The sequence below is a fragment of the Musca autumnalis genome, unplaced genomic scaffold, assembly GCF_047663935.1.
Source record: "Musca autumnalis isolate F117 unplaced genomic scaffold, ASM4766393v1 scaffold_4, whole genome shotgun sequence".
NCBI classification, from domain to species: Eukaryota; Metazoa; Arthropoda; class Insecta; order Diptera; family Muscidae; genus Musca; species Musca autumnalis.
In genome coordinates, this window is record NW_027411977.1 from 209,530,760 (window position 1) to 209,545,051 (window position 14,292).

Sequence of the window (14,292 nt, forward strand, 5' to 3'; positions counted from 1 at the left end):
AGGAGTGTGGGGTATTTACTCGGTCAATAACTGGGCTCAGGGCAATAAAACCATATCAAACGCATATCATTGCGTTGTTATTTACTCAAAAAACATAAAACTTATTTTCTTTCGTCCGCCACTCAATGCTTTTCTTTAATTTCTGTTTTTTCCGGTAAAGTGGCCTATATTAAAAAAGGGACGGTAAAGTTAAGTTTGGTGTGTTTTTAAATGGTGATGGGGTTCTTTGGGAAAAGAACACACGCAAAGTCAAAGAGAATATATTCCCCATACCTTCGTTTTGTTTTCCCTAATTCTAGGGAAAAAAGGTGCTAAAGACCTCAATGAAATTTTCATTTCAATGGTGTTTTTTTTTCTCTGACTTTTTTGGTTCAAAAGTGAAGTGTTAATAAAACATAACACATTTTTATGGTTATAATCAATAGCATGACATGGCAAGAACAACAAAAACAACAGTAACACCATCAAAAACTATGACAAAAGACCTCTACAAGAGGTTTACAATACAAACTCTACCTTTCGTCTAGTATCTAAGGGTTTTGTTGTTGTTGTTGTCGTTACCTGTTCATGTTTTCGATGGGTTTCTAATGGTTAAGCAATAGGCATAGGCATATTTGGTTGTTCATCGTTCGGTCACTCAAAGAAAAGCTGCCCCGGCTGGCCTGTAATAAATGCTTATGTATGTCTTCTGCTGATTTCAAAAGCCGTAAAGTAGCCATCGAAATCATGTTTTTCGTGGAGTTGTATTTCATTACAATAAAACACTTATCCCCTCAATTTTTTAACTCCCTTTTCCCACCCTACCCATTAGTTGCTATTGAAGCGTTTTTTTTTCTTTAAAATAAAGTTTTGTTTATAATTTATCTTGTAACAGATTTGTTTATTCAAATTTTTTGTTTTATTATTTTGTTGATTTTTTTGTTTTATTTCTTTTTGAAGATATTGTTTGTTGTTGGTTTTGTTATGGATTAGACCCATATTTTATGGTCACGAGTTCATTATTATTAGGTGGATTTTTTTTTGGTTTTAATTGATATGTTTTGGGGGGTGGGGTGGCAATCGCTTTAATTTATTCTTTTTATTAGTAGTGAATAGAAACATTATGAAAGGTTATAATGTGTGTGTTTTTAGTTTCGGATAACAATGTCTTTATTGTTATTGGCATTGTAAGAAAACATTAAGTATTCAAAGGTTGTGACTTTGTGTATCAGGGGAGGGGGTGGCATGAATCATCCTAGTGTTAAATTAAGTTGTACCTCCGTAACACTCTAAAAGAGATAAGTTGGGACAAGAATCCTACATAAAAATTAATAAAATTAATTTTAAACATTACATACATAGTCTAATGGCGCCCAACGTGGGGTCATGATACGAAATATGAATTCTTAAGTATTTAAAGAATTTTGACGGAACAGAATTTTGACGGAAAGAATTTTGACGGAACATAATTACCACAAAATATTTTAAAGAAAATCAATTAAGTCTTACTGTAGACCGAGACATTTTTGGCGCCCAACGCGGAGTTATGACAAGAAATATGGATATTAAAGTATTAAACAATGTTATTGAGTGGGATAATTTTTACTGCAATATTTACAAAAACTTAATTAATTCTACACTGGGAATTCCGGGGATTTTTGGAGATTAAAATTGGCGTCCAACGTGGGGTTATGATACGAATCATGGAAGTTGAAAAATTATTTTTTAATTAATAAATTTTCATATTTGCCACACAATATTTGCAAGAGATTCAACTAATTCTACACCAAAATACTCAGGCATTTTTTGCTAATGGCGCCCAACATGGAGTTATGACAAGAAATATGGATATTAAAGTATTAAACAATGTCATTAAGTGGGATAATTTTTACTACAATATTTGCAAAAACTAAATTAACTCTACACTGGGAAGTACGTAGATTTTTAGACAATGGCGCCCAACGTGTCGTTTGAAACGAAACACGCATTTTCAAGTATTAAACAAATTCATGGAGCTAGATTATTTGTACAAAATATTCGCAAGAAAATCCACTAATTCTACACTACTAACTCAAGAGATTATTTACAAATGGCGTCCAACGTGGGGTTATGATACGAATCATGGAAGTTGAAGTATTTAACGATTTATTTATTTAATATATTTTTATATTTGCAGAAAAATATTTGTAAGACAATCAACTAATTCTACACCAAATACACAGACATTTTTTTGCTAATGGCGGCCAACGGCCAAAAAAATATGTTCTCCACTCAGGCTCTTCATGACTAAGGGCAACCAACGTGGGGCTAAGACTAAAAATATGCACAATTAAAAAATTATTAATATTTAAAATAATAAACAAATTAGTTTTACCAAATTGTTTGCAAAGAACTTTAATTAATTTTACTCTAGATATTCAACGTTATTGGCGCCCAAGGTGGGGTTATGATACAACATTTTTAATATTATTAGTTTTACCAAAATATTTGCAAATATTTAAGAATGTTTGTGAAACATTTTTTAATGTTTCGAAAAAATATATACACAACACTTTTATATTATTTTTTTATTTTTTACCAAAATATTTGGAACAAGTCTCGTTTAGGGGCACCTCTCCGATCGGGCTGAATCTTTTACCATAGGTAGTCCTTGGGACCCTGATCACGACTACATATATCTTTCCCGGGGGAAGTCCATACTTCCCGAGATATGGGTCTTAACATTTCGGAAAAGTCCTACTTTAACACCATTACTTTATTTATGGGCACCTCTCGGATCGGGCTGAAATTTTCAGCATAGGTAGTCCTTGGGACCCTGATCAGAACTATATATATTTTTCCAGGGGGAAGTCCATACTTCCAGAGATTTAAGTAGCGGGCCTTCAGCCGGGATTTAAGACTTTCTCCTATGGACAGGAGCAAAAGTGGGCTACGCGAGCAAAAGTTTCTCCAAATTTATAAGTTTTCTTTAAGTAGCCGGCCTTTGGCCTGGATTTAAGACTTTCTCCTATGGACAGGAGCAAAAGTCGTAAACGCACTCAAAATTACTTACCACGAGCTTAAAAATGATACCAATATTGCCCAAGTAAAAATAGTAAAATGTCAAGACCCATATCTCGGGAAGTATGTACTTCCCCCGGAAAAGTTATATATTGTTGTGATCAGGGTCCCAAAGGACTACCTATGGTGAAAATTTCAGCCCCATCCGAGAGGTGTCCCTAAACGAGACTTAAGCCGTTAGGGCGTTATTGGTCAATGGCGCCCAACGTGGGTTTATGATACAAATTACGGAAGTTCAAGTATACAAAGAATTTTCAATATAATTGTTTTTGTCACAAAATATTTGCAAAAAAGTCAATTAATTTTACACTGGATACTCAGGCAATTCATGATTAATGGCGCCCAACGTGGGGTTATGACAAGAAATGTGGAGGTATAAACAAAGTGTTATTGAGATAAATTTTTTTTACAAAATAATACCAGGAATAAGACGTAATTTCACGTTAGATATTTAGTGCTTCATTGGATACGGCGCCAAAGTTTACTCATTTCAAAAATTTATATGAAAATATATTACATTAGTTAATATTCAAAAGAAAAATAATTAAAGTCTTATGGCGCGCAATGTGGGTTTATGATACGAAATATGGATATTTAAGCGAATTTGTTACGGAGCTATATTATTTGGTGTCAAAATATTTGCAGGAAAATCAATTAATTGAAAACAAGATATAGAAAATTTTTTTATTGATTTTTTTTTTTAAATTGGCGCCCAACGTGGCGTTTTTATTCCGAACATGGTTTTTTGCTTATTTTAAGAATTTGTGTAGAACTCTATTGTGTTGGACAATATTATCTGTAGGAAACATCTAATATAACATGTATTGGGATTATTAGCCCAATGGCGCCCAACGTGGGGTTATGACACGAAATATTGATGTTAACATGTTTTAAGGATTTTGTGTGGAACTTTGTTGTTGTAGAAAAACATTTTCGCAGGAGAAGTATTAATATAAAATAATATGTGTTAGGATTACCAATCCAGTGGCGCCCAACGTGGGGTTTACGACATAAAATACATATGAATGTTCAAGCAATTTGTTATAGCACTATATTGCTTACTTCAAAATATTAGCGCGAAAATCTATTAATTTAAAGTCATACGTATATGAAATTTCAGTCTAACGGCGCCCGAGTTGGGGTTATGACACGAAATTTTGATGTACGATTATTTTAAGAATCTGGGGGAAGATTTATTTTTTTAACAATATTTTTTATCACGGAAAGTATCTTAAATTACATTTATAGGGATTACCAGTCCACTGGCGCCCCATGTGGGATTTCGATTATTGAAACGATTTATATTCACTTAACACTATTTTAAGTTTTTTTTTTCAATTATTACCTTAACATACAGTTATCATACTGCTTTAATACCTTCACAATATCCACCAAATATATCATACTCCCCTATCTCTTCCCTCTCTTCCCACCATCCCCCACCCTTGTTACATTTTCTTTATAATTCACCTGCACCCAAGGCATATTACCAATGAAAGAAAGTTACACACAGCTTTACAAAAGTAAAACAACCTGAGGCTATGTGTCAAGTGTCTTAGTGTCTTACGCATTGATAAATTTTGTGACAACTTCGTGCCCGAGGAGGCACAATAAATGTAGACTTCATATCAAATGATAAGCTTTTTTGCAAAATGCTCAAAATCATGCTCGTGGTGGTTGGTGATGATGGTGATTTGAGACACAGACAAAGAAATATAAAACGTTATACATTAACCGGATTTCAGTTGATAGCAACAGCAACATACAGCACAAAGGCTTTTTTGTCAATAAAAAGGAGAAACCACCAACCAACCAGCTCAACACCTAAAATTACCAGAGGTTGGGGATAGACAGGCTGATAGCCAACCAGGCAAAGTTTGGTGTCGATGATGATGATGACCTCAAGAAGCCAACAAAAACGAAATGAAACTCCAAACAAACAGAGGGGGTAAATACTCCTTTGTGTGATGGTTTTAGGTTCCCCGCACTTAATATGTATCAACGCTTGAAGCATATGAGGGGCATATTCTGCATGCTGCATATGTGCAGATAAAATTTTATGAATTAAAGTGTAAATTTAATACCTTTCCTTTTCAGGTAGATTCATATCAGTGTTGTGGTATGACGGTTCTTATATTTCGGCCACTGTTTTCAAAGTTTGCTTAATGGTCATTTTGGTGCATAGGAAAGATAGTTTGGGTTTTTAACCTGCACTTGTTTTGTGCCTTGGCCTTTTTTGGTTGTGTTATAAAATTCCAAAATATTGAGGGGGAATTGTTAATATTATTGGCAAGTTACAACATTGTAGCTGGAAGCCCAAAAATTATGGTGACGCAGGAGAAGTGCTGCCCATAAGAGAAATGTGATTAATTTTCTGTAGTCAGGGAATTTTTTAGGAATTTCTGAATAAAGGGAAATTTTTTTCAACAAAATCCTACGAAATCTTTCTGGAAAATATTTCCAAAACGTCGGGGTCCATTTTAGTAAATTCTTCTAGAAAAAAATGGCAAAAGAGGCTCTTCAGTAACAGGAGAAGGGCTGCCCATAAGAGAAATGTGATTAATTTTCTGTAGTCAGGGATTTTTTTAGGAATTTCTGAATAAAGGGAATTTTTTTGAACAAAAACCTACGGAATCTTTCTGAAAAATATTTTTACCACGTTGGGCGCCATTTTAGTAAATTCTTCTAGAAAAAATGGCAAAAGAGGTTTTTCAGAACTAATTATATTTAGCACACATTATTTTTATTAAAGGCATTTTACACCTTAAAAATGTATCTATAAAATCCGAGCCCCATGTTGGGCGCCATTTTAGTTAATTCTTCTATTAAAAATAATGACTTAAGAGGTTATACAGGAACTTATATATAGAATACGTATGACATTTTAACCCATGTAATAATGTAATGTAAAATATACCCCCCAAAATCCGAGCTCCACGTCGGGCGCCATTTAATATAATTCTTTTAAAATCATATATCAAGGTAGGCTTTGTAGGAACTTACTTTTTGTTTACATTTACGAAATCCATTCGATTTCAACTGTCAATTCCATTGCTTAAACGTCAAATGAAATCCAATGGATTTCAGATGAGATTTCATTTGACGTATACACAAAGGAATTGACAGTTGAAATCCACTCGATTTCGCAAATGTGAATGTACTTTTATATATAATTATTTTGTATGGAGCTATTACACATCATAAAAATATATTCATCAAATCCCAACCCCACGTTGGGCGCCACTTTAATTAATTGTTCTACAAACTATGGCAAAGAGGGTTCTAAAGGGACTAGAATATTTTGAGCATTTTTAATTAGGACATTTACCCCTTCAAGTATATCCCCAAAATCCGAGGTCTACGTCGGGCGCCATTTAATATAATTCTTATAAATTAAATGTCAAGGTAGGCTTTACAGGAACTTAGATATAATTATTTTGTATTGTGGCATTACACACCATGAAAATAAATCTACCAAATTAGAGCCCCACGTTGGGCGCCATTTTAGTTAATTATTCTGTAAACAATGGCTAAGGAGGTTCTAAAGGGACTAGAATGTTTTGAGCATTTTTAATTAGGACATTTGCCCCATGAAAATATATCCCCAAACTCCGAGCTCCACGTCGGGGGCCATTTAATATAATTCTTTTAAAATCAAATGTCAAGGTATGCTTTACAGGAACTTAGATATAATTATTTTGTATTGTGGCAATACACACAATGAAAATATGTATGTCCACCAAATCAGAGCCCCACTTTGGGCGCCATATTAGTTAATTGTTCTATAAACAATGGCTAAGGAGGTTCTAAAGGGACTAGAATATTTTAGGATATTTTACCACATGAAGATATACCTCCCAAAATCTATGCTCCACGTTGGGCGCCACATAATATAATTCTTTTAAAATCAAATGTCAAGGTAGGCTTTGCAGGAACTTATATATAATTATTTTGCACGGAGCCATTACACACCATGAAAATATATCCATCAAATCCCAACCCCACGTTGGGCGCCATTTTAGCTAATTGTTCTACAAACTATGGCTAAGGAGATTCTAAAGGGACTAGAATATTTTGAGCATTTTTAATTAGGACATTTTACCTCATGAAAATATATCCCCAAAATCCGAGCTCCACGTAGGGCGCCATTTAATATAATTCTTTTAAAATCAAATGTCAAGGTAGGCTTTACAGGTACTTAGATATAATTATTTTGTATTGCGCCATCGCACACCATTAAAATATATCCGTAAAATCAGAGCCCCACATTGGGCGCCACTTTAGTTAATTGTTCTATAAACAATGGCTAAGGAGGTTCTAAAGGGACTAGAATATTTTGAGAATTTTTTATTAGGACATTTTACCCCATGAAAATATACCCTCCAAAATTATGCCCCACGTTGGGCGCCATATAATATAATTCTTTGAAAATCAAATGTCAATGCTGGCTTTACAGGAACTTTTATATAATTATTTTGTATTGTGGCGCCATATAACATTATTCTTTTAAAATCATATGTCAAGGTAGTCTTTACATGGACTTAGATATAATTATTTTGTATTGTGGCATTACACACCATGAAAATAAATCCACGAAATCCGACCCCCACGTTGGGCGCCATTTTAGTTAATTGTTCTATAAACAATGACTAAGGAGGTTCTAAAGGGAGTAAGAAATGTTTAACATACATTATTTTCAATTGCGGCCTTTGACACCATGAAATTATATCCACAAAATTTTAGGTACAAGTCGGGCGCCATTTGTTAATAATATGTCTAAAAAACGTTGGCTATCATAGGTTTTCCAGGACCTGTTTTTGACAATTATCAACGACATATACTCTCACATCTTGATATAACTTCCCATTGACAAATTCAAGTCAACGTTGGGCGCCATTTTTTAATAATTCATCACAGATTCTCAAGAAAATGTTTTTTTTGAAATTTATCTCAAATTTAATTTTATGATGCCATATCCAATCGACAAATTCTTGATTCTCCTGGAACAACTCAAAGGACCTACATTGGGCGCCATTTAATAAAAATTAATGAATACACTGTTTTAGCTATAGAATAAACTATCTTGTTTGCTTGGTGCGGTCATTGAAATACCTCTACTGGGACCCATGTTGGGCGCCAATTACAAAAAATGCTTTTAATGACAAATTACTGAAATTTCTTGGTTACATATTGGGCGGTAGTTATTCGTATCGTGGATATTAGTACGATAGTGACTCCCAAGACCCCCACATTGGGCGCCAATTATTAAAAAGTAATGCAAAATTGCAACCTGCGGCTATATTGTTTTAGCTATAGACTAAAATATCTTGTCTTTACGGTGCGCATGTGTATTTGGATCACTTTTGGAATTCCCCAATGGGACCCAAGTTGGGCGCCAATTACCATAAACGCTTTTATTGACAAATTACTGAAATTTCTTGGTTACATATTGGGCGGTAGTTATTCGAATCGTGGATATTAGTACGATAGTGAGTCCAAACACCCCCACATTGGGCGCCAATTATTAAAAAGTAATGAAAAATTGCAAACTGCGGCTATATTGATTTAGCTATAGACTAAAATATCTTGTCTTCACGGTGCGTTATTTGGTTCACTTTTGGAATACCGCTACTGGGACCCATGTTGGGCGCCAATTACAATAAATGCTTTTAATGATAAATTACTAAAATTTATTGGTTACTTATTTGGCGGTAGTTAATCATTTCCTGGTTCCAAAGAACCACATTGGGCGTCATCTTATAAACAAAATTTATGCCAAATTGCAAATTTCTACCACAACCATAAACAAAGCAACTTCCAATTGACACTTTTAACCCACTTAAGAGTCATGTTTTCATCATTTGTCACACTTCCATTTATCCAATCCAGCTTTCAACATTCACTTGATAACATTTGATCTTTTATTGTCTAAATTTTTACACCTTCACCATCTATAGAGAGTTTTTGGTGCATTCTATGCGGATGACGATGATGATGATGGTGCGTTGTTTTGTCTTATTGTCTCAAAACAAAAATCCAACAACTTTTGTTGTTTAGATTTCATTCAAATTGTCATGGTGTTTTGTTTGTCTGTCTGTCTGTCATACAATGGCAAATGGTGAAAGCTCGGCCATGTTTACACTCTAACCGAACGGTGAAGTGCGCAAGATAAAGTCAAGAGTGTATTTTTTGTTACTTATTTTGAAATGATTTAGGTATAGACGACAGACGCATGGCATTATTCTTCTCCTAAGAAATCAAAAGGAGAGCCAGTAAAAATGGTGGCTTATGAATGCAAACAATGAACTTAATAAAAGAAAGAAGAAAAAATCTCGATAAACCTGAAAACAATTCCACTCCCACCCAATGGCAATGTAAAATTTCATTTTAATTTAAAGGCAATAAAAATTAGCGAGGTGTCATCTAAATTTTTCGTTAACACAATTTTCATCATCAATGACCAAATTGTCTCCTAAAACCATGGGGGTTCAGTTATTTATAACCATGATAACACATCCATCCACCATCCACATTGTACTATTTTGTTAGGTGTCATAAAGTCTGTAAGAGAGATTTGAGTGATTCAAATCAAAGTATGGCATTCATAAGTTTTTAATATTGAATGTTTTTCTTCCAAAATTGTATTACCTTCGCCTCTTCAAAATTCAATAGAATTCTTTGATGCATTGTGACGTATTGTTTGCTTTAAAAAAAAATAGAAAAAAAACTTAAGACCTTGTTAGGTTTTGTCTAATGATCTCTAATAACTGCCCACACGTTGTGTTATGGTGGGAATACATGGCAAAGAATCCCCAGCTGATTTGAGAAGTCAACAAACAGCTGTTTTGTGCTGCCATAAATCAGGGTATAACTTGTACCGCTATTAAACGACTTAATAATCCATTTTAAAAGCTACTTAAGGGCAATTGAAGATTTTATTTTATTTAATTCCTATGGAGTTTATAGCTTCTAAGCTTTAAATACTCGAAAAAAAAACGAAAAGAAAAGCGTTCCACAAACGTATTTGGAAGCTCGTGCATTTTCAACATAAAAAATACTTCATTTTTACAACAACCTTATGTAGGCGAATTTTTCCTGAAATTCTTCGGAATGTTGCGAATTTAACAAAAAAAAAAAAAATCAAATATAAAAGCTCTCCATGCCGAATATGAATACAAACACTTCTGGATTTAATGTAAATATTCCCATTTTAATTCGCAACATTAAAATTTTTACTTGTTTTGCTCCCTCGCAAACACAAAAACGACCTAAATTTCGTTTTTATATACAAAGTCCAATGTTGGGCGCCATTGGACTGGCAATACCAATATTTTTTTTTGGATTAATAATTTAGTCTTGACAAAATCTTATCTAAAATAATATAGTTCCACACAAATGTTTAAAATAATCTAACACGAATATTTGGTATCATAACCCACGTTGGGCGCCATTAAGCCAGGAACGCATTTATACATGCAGTGAAACGATTTTCCAACGTATTTTAAGAGGTAATTTAGATCGAATACAGATTTTTTCTCCAATTCCCATATTAACATATCTTTCGTTTTTATATACAAAGTATCACGTAGTAATAATGGCTAGGAACATAGAGTTGCAATCATTCTGCAAGCTCTGACAAGTTATGAAAGGATCCACATTGGACGCCATTATCGTAATAATAATATTACAAAAACGCAAATCTAACATTTTTGCTTTAATTGAAACATACTGGTCCCAAGTACTAGATACAAAAATCCGACTCTGGTCGGATCTTCCGACTTTCTATAAGAAGAGAGCTTTGACGACGCACTGACAACTGAAGAGAATGTCCAAATTCATATGAAAAAAGATGACCTTGTGATATTCTATGACCTTCTAAACTTCTATGAAAAGAAGAGTTCCTTCCAAACTCCTTTGAGAAGAAGAGGTCCTTCCAAACTTCTTTGAGAAGAAGAGGGCCTTCCGATCTTCTATGAGAAGAAGACGATTTTCCGACCTACTAAGAGAAAAGGACAGCATCCTACCTCATATAAGAAGGGGAGGCCCTTATGGTCTCCTGTGAGACTATGAGGACCATACCACTTCTATGGGAAGAAGATGACCTTGCGATCTTCTATGAGAAGAAAACCTAACGATCTTCTATGAGAAGAAGAGGATCTTCTATGATATAAGAGGATGCTGCGATCATCTATAAGATAAAGTGGACTTCCCGAACCACTGAGAAACAAAGAGAACCCCCAACCACATATGAGAAGAAGACGACCTTGCGATCTTCTATGAAATAATGAAACCTTCTATTAGAAGAAGAGGACATTCTGATCTACTAATAAACGAAGAGAACTTAGGACCTCATATGAGGAAAGGACCTTGCAATCTTCTTTGAGATTGAGATGATCCTCCAACTTTCTATGAGAAGAAGAGAACTTTCGGGTCTGCTAAGAAATGAAGAGAACCTCCAACCTCATATGAGAAGGGAAGGACTTTGCTATAATTTTTGCAATAATTCATAATAATAATATTTAAAAAATTAATGCAGATCTAACAGTTTTACGTTAAAAACCTTAAAACCTACTGGATCCAAGTATTAGATACAAAAGTCCGACTCTGGTCGGACCTTCCGGCTTTCTCTAAGAGAGCTTTGCGACGCACTGAGAAAGATAATGTCCAAAAAAATAACCTTGCGATATTCTTTCTATGAGATGAATAGGACCTTCCAACCTTCTATGAAAAGAAGAGGTCCATCTTTGAGATGAAGAGAACTGATCTTCTATGAGAAGAATACGACTTTCCGACCTACTAAGACAAAAAGACAACCTTCTGTAAAACTATGAGGGCCATCCCACTTCTTTGGGAAAAAGACGACCTTGCGATCTTCTATGAGAAGAAGAGGATCTTCTATGATATAAGAGGATGCTGCGATCATCTATAAGATAAAGTGGACTTTCCGAACCACTAAGAAACGAAGAGAACCCCCAACCACATATGAGAAGAAGACGACTTGCGAAGAAGAGGGCCTTACAACCTTCTATGAGAAGAAGAGAACATTCTGATCTACTAAGAAACGAAGAGAACTTAGGACAATGCAATTTTCTGTGAGAATGAGAGGATCTTCCAACTTTCTATGAGAAGAATAGGACTTTCGGGTCTGCTAAGAAATTAAGAGGACCTCCAACCTCATATGAGAAGTTGAGGACTTTGCTATCCGACCTTTCAGGAGAAGAAGACGACTTACTGACCTACTAAGAAGCGATCAGAACCTCTAATCTTATGAAGATGACCTTCCCACCTTCTACTAGAAGAAGAGGACCTTCCAATCTACTATGAGAAGAATAAGACATTCCGATCTACTAGAAAACGAAGAGAAATTCCGACCTTATATGATAAGAAGAGGGCCTTACGACCTTTATGAGATGAAGAGGAAGCAGGGAGAGAAGGAGAGTGAATGCTTATTTGGAAATGTGACCGATTTCCCCAGGCCTCACATTGGGCGCCATTTTATAAGTGTATAGTCCTTTGCGATAATTAAAAGATTTTGGACGGGCGTACATACTAGGAAAATATCACATTTGATAAAAAGGAACAACCTAATGTGGAAGGTGGATAAAACTACCCATAGGGGAGTAGGTCAGATTTTTTTTTGGCGGTACGTCAACGTAACATTATCCGGCCAGAATCCCATTATCATAAACGCTTTGCCTAATTGTGTGCCATTCAATGAGTGTGTATGTGAAATTATGATCATTATGAGTAGACACCACGTTGGGCGCCATTTTTGAAAATATTATATATAAACAGATTTAGAGTCAGATTTGTTATATTGAACGCTATTAAATGCTTAAGTTGAATTGTGCAAGCTACATTAGACTGGGGTGCCACCGTGGTGCAATGGTATGCACACCCGCCTTCAACGCTGAAGGTCGTGGGTTCGATTTCCCGGCCAAGCAACATCAAACAATTTTCAACGGTGGGAAAATACCCCTCAGTAATGTTGTCGACATTTCCAGAGTATTTCAGCCATCTAAAACTTCTCTACAAGTGGTGTCTTAAGACACGCCGTTCCGTCCATTGAGCTAATATGAATCGGGGTGCACTGATTGATGTGAGAGAAGTCTCCCTTGTACCATCTGGGATGTTTGTGGAACAATTATTATATTACAATAGACTCTATGTTGGGCGTCATTTAAACAAAAACTGATTTGGTCCAAACATAATTGGGATCCAAAACATTAGATTAAAGGCTGTCAACCGGAGGCGCATGCGGTAACCAGGTGGATACAACTACCATAGGACAGATGACAAAGTGGATTTTTTGTGTCGGCGAACCGATGTCACCTTATCCGCGAATTATCTATTTTTTTGTTTTACCTTATTGACGTGAAATTATTGAATCACTGGACCCCTCGTTGGGCGCCATTTTTAAAAAATAATTTAACATATTCAAAAACGTTGGTGTTAAAATTTAAAATCAAGCCTTATGAAATGAAATTGATTAAAGTCCTAATAATGAAGATCAATTCAAGGTCAAATACTTTTTTTTCAAATTAGCGGAGTTTGCTGGAAACCCACCGTAATACACTCAATAATAAAAGCGTTCCACAAGTATCATCATTGGAAGGCTAGGGAATATGCCTTTTGGACATTTTTGAAAAAAATTGGAAGCAGATAGAAAATAAAAATATCGCTTTTTCCACAAACATCATTATATGAAGGCCAGGGAAAATGCTTCTTGTCCATGTTGACATAACTATCGATTAAATCTCCTTAATGATTATCAATAATAAAAACATTCCACCAACATTATCATAAAAAAACATAGGGAATATGCGTCTCTCGACGCATCGGGTTAAGGTAGCAAATATTAACAACTTCAGAGACGTGGAAATTATGACAATTTACACTATCTCCCGCGTTGGGCGCCATTTTTGGGAAACAAATTATAAGCAGATAAAATTAAAAAATTGCGTTTTTGGGTTAATTTAATTTTAATGATCTTCACTAGGCCCTATTTTGGTCACAATGTGTAGGAAAAAGGTATAAATATGGACGGTGCGGTTATGTAGCACAACTTAATGACAATTATACTTAGACCCCACATTGGCCGCCATTTTTTAAATAAATTATAAATAGATTCAGACTGTAATATTTAGCGCTTATGTTAAATTAACTCTTAATGTCTTCGCTGGACCTTACTTTATAGGGAATATTACACATATTCAACCTATAAATTTAAATTTTGAGGTTATGTACTAAGTC

General features: G+C 34.8%; 1 protein-coding gene across 11 annotated transcripts in view; it reads right to left on the reverse strand.

The window, feature by feature from the left end:
• Positions 1-14,292, reverse strand: part of rols (zinc-RING finger and ankyrin repeat domain-containing protein rolling pebbles) — a 256,019-nt gene that overhangs the window by 176,474 nt on the left and 65,253 nt on the right. The gene's annotated exons all lie outside the window — the stretch shown is intronic.